The 19,207-nt window shown below is 44.1% G+C and overlaps 1 long non-coding RNA gene across 1 annotated transcript; it reads left to right on the top strand.

The window, feature by feature from the left end:
* The first annotated feature begins 3,059 nt into the window (after positions 1-3,059).
* Positions 3,060-8,527, top strand: LOC144606084 (uncharacterized). Its single transcript, XR_013548911.1, has 3 exons — positions 3,060-3,169; positions 4,613-4,661; positions 8,343-8,527. It is a non-coding gene; the product is annotated as an uncharacterized LOC144606084 (long non-coding RNA).
* Positions 8,528-19,207: the final 10,680 nt, after the last annotated feature.

Here is a 19,207-nt window from a genome sequence, read left to right as displayed (position 1 = left end):
ACTCCAAGGTTGTGCAGGTTTGTAGGTTAATTGGCTTTGGTAAGTTGGAAATAAAAACCCTGTTGCTGGAGTGTAGGATAGTGTGAGTGTACGGGGTGATCGCTGGTCGGCGGGGACTCGGTGGGCCGCAGGGCCTGTTTCCGCACTGTATCTCTAAAGTACTAAAGGCTGCAGGCAGCATCACAGGCCATTGACATGCTCAGCTTGTCGTCATTTCCCACTGCTGCATGAACCACTTAATATTCAGGTGTGAAACGGACTCACCACTGACAAAAAACCCCAGCACTGAATCCCCTGCTACTGTCCAGCAGACAATGTCTTCCAAATCTCTGCCTAATTTATCAAAGGAGAATAAAATTGTCCGCGTGATTCCTCCAAAGGTTCCGGATCCATGGCCCTCTTCCCCAGAATGAAGTGGGGCTCGGCTAGTTATCCCTGCACCGTGTCAGCTCTCTGCTATTCCCCCATCAGTCTCAATGAAGAAAGTGATCCATTACCACAATTGAAATTCAGCGCCTGTACTCGCTAACTATTTAAGCCTGGGCTTTGCTGCAAGGGGGCATTCTCCTGAGAGGCTATAAAGAAAATTGTCACCGCACCACGTGGATGTGTCATGTTTGAAGAGTTCTCTCTCTCTCTCGGTGAAGAAAGGAAAACTGGATTATTATAACTGGCCCGACGTACGTGAGTAGCATGGGAATGGCTGGCACAAGATGCAATGAGGCTCCTGGTAAACTGCTTGAGTTACGACCACTTCACCACTGGAGAAACGAACAGTATTTTGTTTGAGCTTCTATCAACCTGTTAAAAATCTTTAGTGCAGTCTTGTGTAAGTTTAGATTAGCTTAGCTTAGCTTACTTTAGTTTAGTTTAGTCTAGTTTAGTTTAGTCTAGTTTAGTTTAGTTTAGTTTAGTTTAGTTTAGTTTAGTCTAGTTTAGTTAAGTCAAGTTTAGTCTAGTTTAGTTTAGTCTAGTTTAGTTAAGTCAAGTTTAGTTTAGTTTAGTTTAGTTTAGTTTAGTCTAGTTTAGTTCAGTCAAGTTTAGTCTAGTTTAGTTTAGTTTAGTCTAGTCTAGTTTAGTTTAGTTAAGTCAAGTTTAGTCTAGTTTAGTTTAGTTTAGTTTAGTTTAGTTTAATTTAGTTTAGTTTAGTTTAGTCTAGTCTAGTCTAGTCTAGTCTAGTCTAGTCTAGTTTAGTTTAGTTTAGTTTAGTTTAGTTTAGTTTAGTCTAGTCTAGTCTAGTTTAGTTTAGTTTAGTTTAGTTTAGTTTAGTTTAGTCTAGTCTAGTCTAGTCTAGTTTAGTTTAGTTTAGTTTAGTTTAGTTTAGTTTAGTTTAGTTTAGTTTAGTTTAGTTTAGTTTAGTTTAGTTTAGTTTAGTTTAGTTTAGTTTAGAGATGCAGTGCAGAAACATGCACTTCAGCCCACCGAGTCCTCACTGACAAGTGTTCGGCGATCAGAGTCCTCGCCGACCAGCGAATGCACTAGCACTATTCTCGACTAGTACAGGTGTCATGGTTTATGAAGCAAAGGCAGGAGAATGGAGATGAGAGGGAAAGATAGATCAGCCATGATTGAATGGCAGAGTAGACTTGATGGGCTAAATGGCCTCATTCAGCTCCTAGAACTTATGAACTTTCCTACACATTAGCGACAATTTATCAAAGCCAATTAGGCTACAAACCTACTTACCAAAGCCATTTAGGCTACAATTCGTCTGTAAACCTGCACGTCATTGGAGTGTGGGAGGAAAACGGAGCACCCAGAGAAAACCCACGTGGTCACGGGGAGAATCTACAAACTCCGTAAAGACAGCACCCATAGTCAGGATCAAACCTGGGGCTCTAGCGCTGTAAGGGAGCAAATCTACTGCTACTCCACTGTGCCATTCCCCCCCCCCCCCCCCCCCCACAACCCCCACCCCTATGTGTGCATAAGAAAGGGTAAAAGACAAAGTGCTTCAGAACGTCAGCAGATTAGGCACCATTTGTGAAGGGAGATACAAAGGGACATAAAGATAAGCTAAAGTCCTCTGTTTGCACATACCTCCATTCCCTGCAAACACACATGCCTATCTGAAAGTCCCAAATCCCATTATGGTATCTACCTCCACCACCAACCCCTGGCATCAGTGCGTTCCAGACACCCACCACCATTAAAACACATCTCCTTAACATTTTTGCCCCTCTAACCTTAAAGCTGTGCCTTCTAGTCTTTGACATGTCCACCATGGGAATAGTTTCTGACAGTCTACCCTATCAATGCCTCTCATAATTTTGGATATATATCTCAGATCTTCCCTCAAACTCCAGCATTTCAGGGAAAGATCATATCATTAGTTTTAGATAATTTGTTGAGATTGGCTGCTGTGTGACCTGTAGATATGGTTGATGTTTCTTGGTGCCATTAAATGAGGGACACTGTAGCCTGAAGAAGGGTCTCGACCCAAAACGTCACCCATTCCTTCTCTCCTGAGATGCTGCCTGACCTGCTGAGTTACTCCAGCACTTTGTGAATAAATACCTTCGATTTGTACCAGCATCTGCAGTTATTTTCTTACACTACAAATAGGCACATCTTTGAGTGTAACAGTCACAGGGGGAACGTGCAAACTCCACACAGAAAGCACCCGAGGTCAGGATCAAACCCGGGTCTCTGGTGCCCTGAGGCAGCGGCTCTATCAGCTGCCCATTTTCGAAAAATTTAATTTATCAATCTTTTCTGGGAACTAACCCAACAGGCAATTAAATTGTGCTCTGCAATAAATCGTCAGCATTTTCCTTTTCTTTCCTCATTCAGTCCAGTAAATTCTGGCTGCTTTTAAGACTGTTCTGTAAATCCTAGTCTTCAGTCAAAATGACAAGGAAAAGCCCTGGCGGTCCAGATTTTTTATTTCAGCGAGATTTCTAAAGCTCTCGGTTGTTGTAGCATCACTACAAAAAATAACAATGAATGCATTAGACTTCCTCCTACTCTGACAGTAACAGACTCTGCTTGTGTATTCTCCCTCAAAGACATTCACTTCTTACATCTACAGCTTGAGAAGCAAGAGGTCAAACTTCATCACTAAGTAACTGTGACCACTGTGTGGCTAAAGATGTTGGCAGTGACTTTCAGCTGAATAATTGAGCAGAAGACCATCACAGCCCCTTCAATGGCCAGAATAAGACCACGGGTAAGATTGTCCTTTTTTAACTCGTAGGTATTGAGCCCAGTCGTAGGATAGTGGGAGGGAGTTGGAGACGTGGGACGCGAAGAGCAAGGGCCGGCTGGAGGGTGAACCGGGGTAATGACTCCAGGGCCTTCAAGGCCCCCGGGATACAAAGATGGCCGGGCGAGGAGAGGAGAGGAGAGGAGAGGGAAGTAGGCTCGCCGAAGCTGCTCTCGTACATCAAGCGCGCGAGCCGACTGGACTTTGGGCTGAACGGTGGCACCAACACATGGTGGCTCCTGCATTTGTTATATATGCAAAAATAATTTCACTGTGCATATGTGACAAATAAACACCACTGAGAATTTATTGCTTGGAATGCATGAGGCTCAGAGGTGAACTTATAGAGGGCACGAGGGGAAAATCATGAGGGAAGTTGATAGTCAGGCAGCATATAAAATATTCTTGTACAATTTAGATCATTGCCTGAAATTGTCGGAATTAAATATTCAGTCCTTAAGGCTGAATCCTTAAGATGTTAAACTGAAGGAGCTGCCTGTGTGGAGTTTGCACGTTCTCTCTGTGACCACGTGGGTTTCTTCCGGGTGCTCTGGTTTCCTCCCACATACCAGAGGTGTGCGGGTTTGCAGCTTAATTGGCCTCTGTAAACGGGTGGTCGATGGTCAGCCTGGACTCGGTGGGCTGAAGGGCCATGCTGTATTTTTCCATCAATCTTTTAGTTTAGTTTTGAGATACAGCACAGACACAGGCCCTTTGGCTCACCGTGTGCACATTGACCAGCGATCTCCGTTCACTATCCTACACACTAGGGATCATTTACAATTTTACCGAAGCCAATTAACCTAAAAACCTGAACGTCTTTAGATTGTGGGAGGAAACCGGAGCACACAGAGAAATCCCACGCGGTCACAGGGAGAACGTACAAACTCCGTACAGACAGCACCGTAGTCAGGGTCGACCCTGGGTCCCTGGCGCTGTAAGGCAGCAACTCTACCGCTGTGCCACCCCTTCTTCAGATTGATTCCATGAATCAAATTCAAGAAATAATGAGGTACTTGAAAGGAAGAGAAAGTGTTGTTGAGGATCACAAGTGCAAATAATTGCTAATGGGTAATAATTGCTGTTATCTTAAACATATGTTTCTTGCACTTTAATGGAACATTAACTTTCCAGATGTCAGGATTATTTGTTGTCACCAGATGCACAACATAGCAATTAGCAGTTCAGCATTTACTCAGGACCAGAGGAATAGTCCTCTGTTAAATACTGTACGTATGTAAACAGGAGCATTGCACAGGCGGGTACTCGAAGTACTATGATTTCTTTTCATTCCTGTCTAATTATTGAGGTTATTATTATGCACGTATTATATTATTTATCTCATTAGTACAATGCACCTCTTTGCCAACATACAATTATTTAGGAAATTATCTTTCCTCTGACCAGGTCCTACGTTGCTGAAGAGAAATAATCCTCAGAACCCCAAGGGTAACAGGTAACTACCTCATGAATTTCACTGTTGACAAATAATATGGAAGCATTTTCTCAATCTACATCAATCCGATTCAGATTAATTAGTCAATCCTGCAAATGATGGTTTGATCGTGATGACTCTTTTTTCCCACGAGTGGTAGTTCTACTCAATAACCAAAGTCTGGAGTCTCTTTTTTGCTCTGGTTTATTTTCACCCACATGTTTAGACCGTAATGTTGTATCCTTATTGTTTTGATGTGGTTATGCTTTATTCTTAATTGTTCACTGTATGTTTGTGTTGTCATTTGTGAGCGGAGCACCAAGGCACATTCCTTGTATATGCACATACTTGGCCAATAAACTTATTCATTCATTCATTCGTGACATTTTGTAGGTTTGTAGATTAATCAGCCTCAGTAAATTTGTGTGGGGAGTGGATGAGAAAGTGAGATATCATAGCGTGATCATGTGATCGCAGGTCGATGTGGAATCAGTGGGATGAAGGACCTGTTTCCATGCTCTATTTCTAAATTAAACTAAACTAAACTAAACTAAACTAAACTACACAGTGGCACAGCGGTAGAGTTACTGCCTAATAGCCACAGAGACCCGGGTTCGATCCTGACTATAGGTACTGTCTGTATGGAGTTTGTACCTTCTCCCTGTAAGATACAGCATGGAAACAGGCCCTTCAGCCCACCGAGTCCGTGTCAACCAGTAATTGCCCTGTACACTAGTTCTATCTTGTACAATAGGGATAATTTACTATTTTTACCAAAGCCAATTAACCTTCAAACTCGCACGTCTTTGGAATGTGGGAGGAAACCAGAGCACCAAGAGAAAACCCATGCAATCACAGGGAGAACGTGCAAACTCCGTACAGACAGCACCCATAGTCAGGATCGAACCTGGGTCTCTGGTGCTTTAAGGCAGCAACTCTACCGCTGTGTCACTGTACCGCCACAGTTTTGGGCCCCACAGTTGAGGAGGGATGTGCTGGGATTGGGATGGGTCCAGAGAATGATCTCGGGGATGATTGGTTAATGTATGATGAATGTTTGACAGATCTAGGCCAGTACTCGTTGGAGATTAGAAGGATGAGGGGGGACCTCATTGAACCTTACCAAATAATGAAAGGCCTGGATACAGTGAATGTGGAGAGAATGTTTCCACGAGAGGGAGAGTCTAGGACCAGAGGGCATAGCCTCAGAATAAAAGGACACACCTTTAGAAAGGAGTTAAGGAGGAATTTCTTTAGTCAGAGGGTGGTGAATCTGTGGAATTCATCACCACAGGAGATTGTGGAGGCCTTCAATGGATATTTTTAAGACACAGATTGACAGATTCTTGATTAGTCCGGGTGTCAGGGGTTCTGGGGAGAAAGCAGGAGAATGGAGTTGAGAGGGAAATAGATCAGCCATGATTGAATGGCGGAGTAGACTTGATGGGCCGAATGGCCTAATTTTGTTCTCATGACTTATGAACTTAGAGTAGTTGAGGAGAGGAATCGTTGAGAGGTAGTGGGATAGGTTCATGAGAAGCAACAAACAGAAAAGCAGGTTGACAGGGATGGATCAAGCTAATTGTTAGTAGGAGGTTATGTTGAGCACAAGCACTATGACAGGTAGGCTGTTCACTCAGTGTTACGCCATGCAAGGTCTCAATGTGGTGAGGAGTTTCAGAATGATATAGTATTCTCTCTTGAGCCAAGTTTACAGCCATCCTACAAATACATGGCAGTTCTAAAAATACCACGGCAGCTGAGGCAGTTTTCTTCTCAGCTCAGCTTCTGTGGATTTCAATTTGAATTGATGCACATTGATGCAAAAATCATCAACTTATCTTACCGTCAAAAATGTCTACCAGACTCTTCGCTGGTTGCAGTGACCAGAATCGCCCACTGTTGGGGTCCCATTATGTATGGAATATAAAGTATTCACAGTAGATCCATCAGCTCAATACAGTTACAATAGTTACAATCTGCTTTCCTGTGTTTAGTTCAGTTTAGTTTCACATCACAGAGGTTATTTAATTGTCTCCGTACAAAAGTGTGTTTAGGTTCAATTGCCCATTAATTTCTTTAGTTTAGTTTAGTTTGGTTTGGTTTGGTTTGGTTTGGTTTGGTTTGGTTTGGTTTGGTTTGGTTTGGTTTGGTTTAGTTTAGTTTAGTTTAGTTTAGTTTAGTTTAGTTTAGTTTAGTCTAGTCTAGTCTAGTCTGGTCTGGTCTGGTCTGGTCTGGTCTGGTCTGGTCTGGTCTGGTCTGGTCTGGTCTGGTCTGGTCTGGTCTGGTCTGGTCTGGTCTGGTGATACAGCATGGAAACAAGCCCTTCGGCCCACCGAATCCACGCCGACCATCGATCACCCATTCGCACTAGTTCTATGTTATCCCACTTTCGCACCCACTCTCTACACACGAGGGGCAATTTTACCGAGGGCCAATTAACCTACAAACCTGTATGTCTTTGGTATGTGGGAGGAAACCGGAGCACCCGGAGGAAACCCACGCGGTCACAGGGAGAATGTGCAAACTCCACACAGACAGCACCCGAGGTCAGGATCGAACCCGAGGCAGCGGCTCTTCCCGCTGTGTGACTGTGCTTATTTTTTTTTTTAACTGGATCTCAGGTTTCTCATTAGTTCTGCAAACTATTAGATCAAAAGAGGATGGGCTATTTGAAATAATGTACATCGGAGGAAAATGATCAGTGACAATATTTTTCAGGAAGGTGTTAGTGCCCGAGGTTGTGGGTGGAGGGGAGCATTGCCCCATCACTAGTGAGAGACTTGGTCTTCCTCTCTTCAGTGGTCTTCATCAGCCTCACATTGAGCAGACTGATGTTTAAGGATTTTTGTTCCAATACTACATCGTTCACAAATGAACGAAGCTTAGAGATTGGGCCCAGTAACCAGGCATCACATTTAAGTTTAGGTTCATTATTGTCTTGTGTGCCACGGTACAGTCAAAACCTTTGACTCCCAAAATTACAAGAGCGCACTTGAAATCCCCCCCCCCCCAGAAGTCCCGCCGAGAATGTGGTGCCTCGGTGAGGTGGCCGATAGAATGTGGCGAGTCGGCCGATCTCCACCTCATCGGGACTTCTGCGGCCGATCGGAGGGTCGAATCTGCCCCCTGCGGCCGGGGCTCTGGAACTCCGGACCGGCCGGAGCCGGCAGACCCGTTCCCATAGCCGAGCTCCGCAGCCGACTTTGCGGGCCGGTGTCTCGGCCCTCCCCAAGGCCGAGACCTCTGTTGATCCGGCAAAAGTGACGCTGCGGACCTTTCACCGTCCGGCGCGGCCTGGAACGTGGCAACTTCAACAGCCTGACCGTGGGAGAAGACGGCAGGGGAAGAGTAAAGACATTCTGGTCTTCCATCACAGTGACTGGAGGAGACTCACTGTGATGGATGTTTCTTTTTGTTTGTTTTGTGTTGGTTGTGATTGTGTGTGTTATTGTTTATTTTTATTGCTCTATTGCTGGACTGTGGGTGACTTTTCATTTCACTGCACATCTTGTATGTGTATGTGATAAATAAACTTGACTTGGCTCTGGAAACAAGGGTGCCGGGAAACTGGTGGAGGACCTGTAATAATTCATCGCCACATCACAGCGGTGATTTCATTTTCTCCTTACCAAATGGTGTTCAGGTTCAATTGCCTGTTCATTTTAAGAGAATAAACATTTTCATGAATTTTATCCACAGGTTACAGCATGGAAACAAGCCTTTCGGCCCACCGAATCCACACCGACCATCGATCACAGAGGAACTTTGATTGGAACTCAGCTGGTAAATGGAAGAGTTGCTGAAAGTAAATTAATTTCCCACCTATCCTTATCGCTAGGTTTACAAAATGAATTCAGCTTGGCAATTTACTGACGGAAATGGCCCCGGCAGCAACTGATCCTCAGGTACGGGGACAGGTATTAATACTTTCATCTTTATGTTTATTCATTTGGCGGAGAGCTATGATTAGTTTTCAGCAATAAGTGGAATACTTAACAATACATAATCGACTCGGTCTGAAGGAGCTCAGAGGTACAATTTAGAAGTGGCTCTTCATTTAATATGAATTCATCTGAAAAAATGTAGGTTAAATTATCCTCGGGCATTTCAAAAAGGTTGTTACTTCAGTGCCAACTCTTCGTTCATCAGTTCATAAGTTGTAGGAACAGAATTAGTCCATCCGGCCCATCAGGTCCACTCTGTCATTCAATCATGTCTGATCTATCTTTCCCTCTCAACCCCATTCTCCTGCCTTCTCCCCATAACCCCTGACACCTATCATGAAACTTAGAATGTTATGGTTGCTTGCTGGTAATTTAGGCAAGTAGAACATAGTGGAGGTGAGGTTATCAACTGTAATATGATTATTATTATTAAATATTTCCTCACAAAAAAAAGGTCATGATTTCAATGAGGTCTTTCAGGATCAAGTGGCCCGGTCAGAAACTGAAACACTGATAAGATATTCATTGACCACAATGAAACACCCCAGCCGTATAACAGAAGAGTTTCCAATGTGTAGCCAGATTTCACACACCTTCAATAGTAAAAACATCTTAAAGCTTGAGTGAAGTAATAGTTAGAGTTTAGAGTTTAGAGATAGGGGAGCACAGTGGGGCAGTGGTAGAGTTGCTGCCTCACAGCCCCAGAGACCCGGGTTCAATTCTGACTGCGGGTGCTGTCTGTACGGAGTTTGTACGTTCTCCCCGTGACCCGTGTGGGTTTACTCCGGGTGCTCCGGTTTCCTCCCACACTCCAAAGACGTGCAGGTTTGTAGGATACGTGGCCTCTGTAAATAGCTGCTGGTGTGTAGGAGGAGGTGGACTGGAGGAGACTCACTGTGATGGATGTTTCTTCTTTTTTGTTTTGTGTGTTGGTTTGTGGTTGTGTAATTGCTTATTTTATTGCTCTTGCTGTTGGACTGTGGGTGACGAAATCTCGTCCAAAAGACTTGTTTTTTGGATGACAAATAAAGGTAATTCTGATTCTGAATTCTGATTCTGATTCTAGGATACTGTTGGTGTACGGGGTGATCGCTGGTCGGCGCGGACTCGGTGGGCCGGGGGTCCTGTTTCCACGCTGTATCGCCAGAGTCAAAAGTCAGAGGGGTGAGGGTCGGGAGGGAGGAGGGGGTCTCCCTGTCCTGGGCCCGGCCAAGATGGCCGCTCGCGGGTCCAGGCAGCGGGTAGTCGACCGGGTCAGCTGCCTGCCCCTCTTCCGGGGTTACGTCAATGCTCGCGTGTCCCTGGAGAGGGAACACGCGGTGTCGACGGGGACGCTGGAGACCTTCCGTGAACGCTGGTCGCTGCGGGAGGTCGAATGTATTATTGACAAAGTTGGCGGAATTTTACCCATTCCTTCTCTCCCGAGATGCTGCCTGACCTGCTGAGTTACTCCAGCATTTTGTGAATAATATGGCGGAATTTTAATCTGATAACTGTTGCTTGTAAACTGCCGATACAGGCAGCTTTTTGATTTGATCGTGTTACTGCATTGTATGTTTGGTTTTGTTTTTGGAATAAAGTATTTCTAAAAAAAAAAGTCTAAAGTCTCAAATGAAGTCTAGTCTAAAGATCCAGCATGTAAACAGGCCCTTCCACCCACTGAGTCCATGCTGACCTGCAATAAGTATAAAATTATAGATGAAAAGTCTTTCCAAAATCTGGCCTTACTTTTAAAGCTAGAAGTGATTTTTTTGTTTTTTAACTACTTTGTAGAATATAAGGATTACCATTAATCTTGAAGGCATTATGCTGGTATTGTAATTAGTGTTTTATTCTGCCATTTTCAGAGCAGCTTTCTACCTGACACTGCCTGCTGCTTAATTGAGATGTCAAATTGACAGGCGTTCACAGATATATTCCCAACCAGCTTCGTCTCAGTGGCTGAGATATTGCCGATTCTCCCCTCAGCGTTGATATATGCTGCAGTAACTCGGCAGGGAGATTCCACCTCTGTGTAAACCACACATTTATTCTGAGCTTTGGATTTCTCAGCACTGAAGATTCAAAAATTCATAAATTATATGAGCAGAATTAGGCCATTCGGCCCATCAAGTCTACTCTGGCCATTCAATCCTGACTGATCTATCTTTCCCTCTCAACCCCATTCTCCTGCCTTCTCCCCATTACCCCTGATACCCGGACTAATCAAGAATCTGTCAATCTGCGTCTTAAAAATATCCCTTGTCTTGGCCTCCACTGTCTTCTGTGGCAATGAATTCCACAGATTCACCACCCTCTGACTAAAAGAAATTCCTCCTCATCTCCTTTCTCAAGGTACATCCTTTTATTCTGCGGCTACGCCCTCCGGTCCTAGACTCTCCCACTCTCCCAACATCATCTCCACATCTATTCTATCCAGGCCTTTCACTATTCAGTAAGTAACAATGAGGTTCCTCCCTCATCCTTCTAAACTCCAGCGAGTACAGGCCCAGTGCCATCAAATGCTCATCATATGTTAACCCAATCATTCCTGGCATCATTCTCGTAAACCTCCTCTGGACCCTCTCCAATGTCAGCACATCCTTCCTCAATAATGGAGCCCATAACAGCTCACATTATTCCAAATGTGATGAATCAAAAGTCAAGTCAAGTCAAGTCAAGTCAATTTTATTCGTATAGCACATTTAAAAACAACCCACGTTGACCAAAGTTCTGTACATCAGTTCAGGTACTAAGAAACGAACATACAATGGCACACAAACATAACAGCACATACATAAACAGTTCACAGCGCCCCCTCAGAGGGCCTCAAATGCTAAAGACCACCAACAAAGCACATGTCCAGTCTGCAAGTGAGGGAATATTACCGTAACCCTTTCATCTTGACCTTAATGTAGAATGACTTACTTTAGTTTATTTAGTTTAGAAATATAGCATGGAAACAGGCCCTTCGGCCCACAGAGTCCACGCTGACTAGTGATCGCCCATTCATTGTAGTTCTATCCTAGACAATAGAAACAATTTACATAAGCCAATTAACCTACAAACCTGCACGTCTTTGGAGTGTGGGAGGAAATGGGGACACCCAGAGAAAACCCACCTGGTCACCGGGAGAACGTGAATACTCCGTACAGACAGCACCTGTAGTCAGGATTGAACCCGGGACTCTGGCGCTGTGAGGCAGCAACTCTACCACTGTGCCACCTTGCCCGCACTCGGTACTATAACAGCATTTAGCTACTCCAACAGCATTTAAACGACACTTGGACATGTACATGGATAGGAAAGGTCGAGAGTGATATAGGGCAAATGGGACTAACTCAGACAGGGCATGGACAAATTGGGCTGAAGGGCCTGGTTCCATCTCGCATGTCTACAACTCCATGATTCTAATGTCGTTTCCACACATCTTAGACTCTGCTTACATCAATGCCACATTGCTCCAGGCTAGTTGATCTGGTTATGACAGGTGAAAATGAGTGATTATTCTTTAATTGATTGGGAAGCACTGTGCTCCTGTGAATTAAAAGGCAAGGTTTGCAAGTCTGATAACTGCATCGATGTCCTTGCTAAAGATGCTGTACTTTGATTAATCATACTGCCAAGATATGTGAATTTATTGACTTCCTGTTCTCCGAGTTCGGTTTTGACATTTGTGTGGCTTTTACCTTTAATTGCTTTGTGTTTTTGTTTTTCTTCTTCGTCTCGATACCAAAAAGAGAATTTTAAAATAACATTGGTTAATATTTAATGTGATCCCTCAAATTCTCCAGTGCAGTGGTATACACCAATAGGTATACAATTGGTAATTGTATAACAATATACAATTGGTATATTTGTATACCAATTGATGCAAATATCATTGATATTTGTTTGGAGGTACAGCCCAGAAGCAGGCCCTTCGGCCCACCAAGTTCATGCTGACCATCGATCACTCGTTCACACCAGTTCTATGTTATCCCACATTCTCGTCCACTCTCCACACACCGGGGCCAAATTTCAGGAGCCAATTAACCTGCAAACCTGCACGTCTTTGGCCTGTGGGAGGAAACCGGAGCACCCGGAGGAATCCCATTCGGTCACAGGGAGTTTGTGCATGTCCACACAGACAGCACCCGTGGTCAGGGTCGGACCCGGATCTTAGGCGCTGTGAGGCAGCAGCACTACCAGCTGCACAACCGTGCCGTCCTCCTTCGAGATGGCTAGTCGCTTCCCATGATTCCTTGTGGCAAAGACATAATAGCTGGTGACTTGAGATAGACACAAAAGGCTGGGGTACTCAGCGGGTTAGGCAGCATCTCTGGAGAGAAGGAATAGGTGATGTTTCGGGTCGAGACCCTTCCCTTCCTACACAGCTGTTGACTTGTCAGGCATTGTTACTGTTGCCAGGCGCTGTTGCCCTCCTTTGTTAAGTATAATATAACCCCAAAGCATTGTTTAGTAAGCAGCCAATTATTAAAGGTACTTCATCTTTCTAATCTTCAACCAACAACACTATTTCTATGTTATCCCACTTTCCCATCCACTCCCTTCACACTCACGGCAATGTACAGAGGATAATTGACCTAGAAATCCTCACATCTTTGGGATAGAAACATAGAAAATAGGTGCAGGAGGAGGCCATTTGGCCCTTCGAGCCAGCACCGCCATTCATTGTGATCATGGCTGATCATCCGCAATCAGTAACCTGTGCCTGCCTTCTCCCCATATCCCTGGATTCCACCAGCCCGTAGAGCTCTATGTGGGAGGAAACCGGGGCACCGAGGGGAAACCCACGTGGTCACAGCGAGAACGTGCAAACTCCGCACAGACAACACCGGAGGTCAGGATCGAACCCGGGACTCTGGCGCGCTGAGGCAGCAGCTCCACCCGCTGCACCACCGTGCCACTATCTGCATCGATCAGCACGTTCCTCTTAATGCCATTCCTCGTTGAGACCACTTCTAATTCCTGGGTGGCATAAAACAGGACTGTTTTCATAAAATAGATCAGAAATAGTGAGAGTGCTCATGTAAGACTCCAACTGTGCTGTAAAATCCTCTGTCTAATTGCAGCCATGTACATCTGAAGCAACGTCGTGCTAATAATTATTATGTGGAGCGCACCGTAGTGATTCAGTTTGGAACAAAGTCACTCAGGCTGGCTTCAGTCTGAACAGGCAATCAGATTTGTTGTGTGCCTGTGGATTCCCCTGCAGCCTGCCCACAAGGCAGTCACTAGCCAGGGTGTTCATTTGTGTCAGCTTTGATATGATGGGAACTTCCCCTGCGCTGAAATGCAACCAGCTTGCTGAGGAAGGATGTCTCCTGACACCCACAGAATACATCCCTGCTGCACTCACTATTGCTGCCGAGGTACTGAGAGAAACGAGGAATGTTGCCCCCCACAAACACACCCTAAAACCTACCCACAATGTTTAAGTTCAGTTTAGTTTAGTTTATTATTGTCACACCTGCTCAAGCTATGGGCAAAAGCTTTCTGTTTGCGTGGTATCCAGTCAAAGGGCGGACTACACATCCTCTTCTGGTCGTTCACCTTGTCGTGGTGAAGAGGCGTGCGTGCCCCCATTGTGATGTAATTAAAGTAAAGGGGGAGATGTGATGTATATGTAATATAAATGCCAGTGCCCCCTTGAGGCCAAGAGCAGAAGCTGGCCAATGGGCTTGTGCCTTGTGACTGAGGTCAGGTGACCTTCTAGAAGTTTCCTGGTGAAGGATCAGTAATAAAATCTTCTTACAAGATGTCGGGCGTATATTCGTTGTGCTAGCCACAACAGGGTCTTACAGAGGACATTACACCCATGATTCCCAGAGCGGTGCCGTCAGAAGCACTAACTTCTGGTGGGGCCACCCATGGTGGTAAGGTCGAGCTCGAGGGTCCAGACTAAGAACGATCCGACCTAAAAGACCTACAAGGGCGGACCAGGCGGACAAAGTTATCTTGAACTCAACGGCTGTGAAGGCGGATGAAGGTTGCAACAGATCGGCCTCCGAAACGTATAAGATTATTAAGGGGTTGGACACGTTAGAGGCAGGAGACATGTTCCCAATGTTGGGGGAGTCCAGAACAAGGGGCCACAGTTTAAGAATAAGGGGTGGGCCATTTAGAACTGAGATGAGGAAAAACATTTTCAGTCAGAGAGTTGTGAATCTGTGGAATTCTCTGCCTCAGAAGGCAGTGGAGGCCAATTCTCTGAATGCATTCAAGAGAGAGCTAGATAGAGCTCTTAAGGATAGCGGAGTCAGGGGGTATGGGGAGAAGGCAGGAACGGGGTACTGATTGAGAATGATCAGCCATGATCACATTGAATGGCGGTGCTGGCTCGAAGGGCCGAATGGCCTCCTCCTGCACCTATTGTCTATTGTCTATCTATCAGCTCCAATCATCTTGGCTCCCTTGCCATTGGAATTGGTTGATTGATTTGTGAAGGACCGTGTGCTTCTTGGAGTGCAACATCAAGTACCCGTTAAACAAACACACGCACAGGCGTCTTCGTTCTGACATCGGAACGTAGGCCATCATCCTCGACGATGACTATACACGAATCCAATCAAACCGTCCACAGTGCACAGATATATTATACAACATTAAGTGCAATGGTATAACACTGAAGACAGACACAAAAATGCAGGAGTAACTCAGCGGGACAGGCAGTATCTCTGGAAAGAAGGAACGGGTGACGTTTCAGATCGAGACCCCTCTTCAGACTGGGGACATGCAAAGCTGGAGTAACTCACCAGGACAGACAGCAGACACAAAAAGCTGGAGTAACTGAAGTCCGGTAAAGTCCGATTAAGATGTTCAGAGGACTCCAATAAAGCAAATGGAAGCACTCTAGCTGGTGAGAGGTTTCCAAACATTTTTCATTCAAATTCATGGGCCCTGCCATTTTATCGGCTGCAAACTAATGATGGAAATTTTAGTCGTGACATTTTTCCACCAGCGGTTTGATTGATTAGGTTTATTTTTAGGTTTACTATTGTCACGTGTACTGAGTACAGTAAAATAGCTGAATGTAATTCTCAGCATTGTCGTGCATCCGATCCATAGACAAAGTCCAATGTCCGCAATGGAGTAAAGGTGAGTCGGACAGTACCCTAGCTCATGGAAGGACTGTTTAGAAGCCTGATAACAGAGGGGGAAGAAGCTGTTTGCTGTGTCTGCTAGTACGTGCTTTCAAGCTTCTGTACCTCCTGCCTAATGGGAACGATGAAAAGGAATGACTGGGACGGGACAAGTCTTTGATTATGTTGGTTGCTTTCCCCATGCCTCGTGAAGTGCAAGTGGAGTCAATAGTGGCGAGTCTGGTCTGTGTATAGACACAAAAAGCTGGAGTAACTCAGCGGGACAGGCAGCATCTGTGGAGAGAAGGAATGTCTGGTCTATGTGATGGACTGGGCTACATCTACGATTCTCTGCAATGTCTTGAGGCAGAGCTGTTCCCAAACCAAGCTGCGATGCAACCCGACAGTACTTCTTATGTCTTCCTTCGTAAAATGTCTTTAGTCAGAGGGTGGTGAATCTGTGGAATTCTTTACCACAGAAGGCTGCGGAGGCCGCCAGTGGATATATTTAAGGCGGAAATAGATAGATTCTTGATTAGTACGGGTGTCAGAGGTTATGGGGAGAAGGAAGGAGAATGGGGTGAGGAGGGAGAGATAGATCAGCTATGATTGAATGGCAGAGTAGACTTGATGGGCCGAATGGCCTAATTCTACTCCTATCACTTATGACCTTATGTCAGTGTGGTGTATCTGTAGAGGTTTGCAAGAGACATTGGAGACATACCAAATTTCCTCAGTCTCCTCGGCCAGTAGAGGCATTGGTGTTCATAAGTCCATAAATTATAGGAGCAGAATTAAGCCATTCGGCCCATCAAGTCTACTACGCCATTCAATCATGGCTGATCTATCTTTCCCTCTCAACCCCATTCTCCTGCCTTCTCCCCATAACCCCTGGCACCCGTACTAATCAAGAATCTGTCAATCTCCACCTTAAAAATATTCATTGACTTGGCCTCCACTGCCTTCTGTGGCAATGAATTCCACAGATTCACCACCTTCTGACTAAAGAAATTCCTCCTTTCTAAAAGTGCGTCCTTTTATACTGAGGCTATGGCCTCTGGTCTTAGACTCTCCCACTAATGGAAACACTCTCTCCACATCCACTCGATCCAGGCCTTTCACTATTCAGTAAGTTTCAATGTCAAGAGTCAAGAGTATTTTATTGTCATGTGTCCCAGATAGAACAATGAATTCCTTACTTGCTGCAGCACAACAGAAGATGTAAACATAGTACACTGTAAATAATAATAACAATAATAATAATAATAATAATAATAATAATAATAATAATAATAATAATAATAATAATAATAATAATAATAATAATAATAATAATAATAATAATAATAATAATAATAATAATAATAATAATAATAATAATAATAATAATAATAATAATAATAATAATAACAACAACAACAACAACAACAACAATAACAACAACAACAACAACAACAACAACAACAACAATAATAATAATAATAATAATAATAATAATAATAATAATAATAATAATAATAATAATAATAATAACAACAACAACAACAACAACAACAACAACAACAACAACAATAATAATAATAATAATAATAATAATAATAATAATAATAATAATAATAATAATAACAACAACAACAACAACAACAACAACAATAATAATAATAATAATAATAATAATAATAATAATAACAACAACAACAACAACAACAACAACAACAACAACAACAACAACAACAACAATAATAATAATAATAATAATAATAATAATAATAATAATAATAATAATAATAATAATAATAATAATAATAATAATAATAATAATAATAGTCTATTGTAGCTCAGAGCTTATTTGAGGTTGTAGTGTTTGATAGCCTGATGGTTGTAGGGAAGAGGCTGTTCCTGAACCTGGACGTTACAGTTTTCAGGCTCCTGTACCTTCCTCCCGATGGCAGTGATGAAATGAGCGTGTGGCCAGGGTGGTGTGGGTCTCTGATGATGCTGGCTGCCTTTTTGAGGCAGCGAGTCCGATAAATCCCTTCGATGGTGGGGAGGTCAGAGCCGGTGATGGAGTCTTGTCCGCTCCTGAATGTTCAAGTTGCCGAACCAGGCCGTGATGCAACCAGTCCATATGCTCTCTACTGCACACCTGTAGAAGTTCAAGAGAGTCCCCCTCATCCTTCTAAACCCCAGTGAGTACAGGCCCAGTGCCATCAAAAGCTCATCATTTGTTAACCCAATCATTACTGGGATCATTCTCGTAAACCTCCTCTGGACTCTCTCCTGCGCCAGCACATCCTTCCTCAGATATGGGGCCCAAAACTGCTCACAATACTCCAAATGCATTCTGACCAGTGCCCTGTATAGCCTCAGCATTACATCCCTATTTTTTATATTTTTGTCCTCTCAAAATAAATGCTAGCATTGCATTTGCCGTCATTACTACCAGTGTTCATAAGTTCATAAGTGATGGGAGCAGAATTAGGCCATTCGGCCCAACAAGCCTACTCTGCCATTCAATCGCGGCATTTGATCTCTCCCTCCTAACCCCATTCTCCTGCCTTCTCCCCATAACTCCTGATAATACCCTTGTTAGAGGGAGGCTGAGGTGCTAGGTTCGAAGACGCTAGGATTTTTTTTTTTTTTTAGAGATTTGTCCAGAAATCCCATGTCCCCAGATACAAGTCGTGAAGGGGGCAATCTTAAGCCCTTTCCCTGATGTCCTTTTGTTCGTTCAGTTGTTTCGTCGTGCAATAGTGGTGCACAAAGTTTGCTGAGCTGGTTAAGTGACACTCTGTGCGGGTTGATTCTGATTAAAATGCTGGTCATAGCAATCCATCCATCCTTGGCTTAGTCTGTCAATGTCATTGATAGTGTTGTCCTTCTCATCCTTCATCCCAGCTATTTTCCGTGTTTACATTTCAGTTAAGTCTCTCTCCGTCAGCCTCAGCAACTATCAGTTTTGTCCATTGATTTTCACTGTCCATTCGTGTGTTGGCAATCTATTAACTCTTTTATCTGTGCCTGCCCTATCTTTCTTTCAATATCTACTTTGAAACATTTGTCATCTCACCTTCCACCTTTCGAAGACACCCTTCCAAAAAGTCCTTGAAATAATCCCTGAGACAACATGGGCAGATTATGTTGCATATTCATGCTCCTTTTTAGTTTATTTAATGCAGAGATGCAGTGCGGAAACAGGACATTCGGTTTACAAACAGAGCAGGCAAACAGAGACAAAAAGCAATCGGGGCAGTCAGACTGTTCGGAGAATCGGGAAGGGGAGGGAGGGGGAGGGAGGGGGAGGGAGGGGGAGGGATGGAGAGGGAGGGAAAGCAAGGGTAGCTTGAAGTTAGAGAAGTCAATGTTCATACCGCTCTGGTCTGGGCTACCCAAGCGAAATATGAGGTGCTGTTCCTCCAATTTGCGCTGGGCCTCACTCTGACAGTGGAGGAGGCCCAGGACAGAAAGGTCAGTGTGAGAATGGGAGGAGGAGTTAAAGTGTTTTGCAACCGGGAGATCAGGCAGGTTTAGGCAGACTGAGCAGAGGTGTTCAGCG

The sequence above is a fragment of the Rhinoraja longicauda genome, chromosome 25, assembly GCF_053455715.1.
Source record: "Rhinoraja longicauda isolate Sanriku21f chromosome 25, sRhiLon1.1, whole genome shotgun sequence".
NCBI classification, from domain to species: Eukaryota; Metazoa; Chordata; class Chondrichthyes; order Rajiformes; family Arhynchobatidae; genus Rhinoraja; species Rhinoraja longicauda.
The sequence above is the reverse complement of the archived record's forward strand: the minus strand, read 5'-3'. Positions and strand labels throughout refer to the sequence as shown.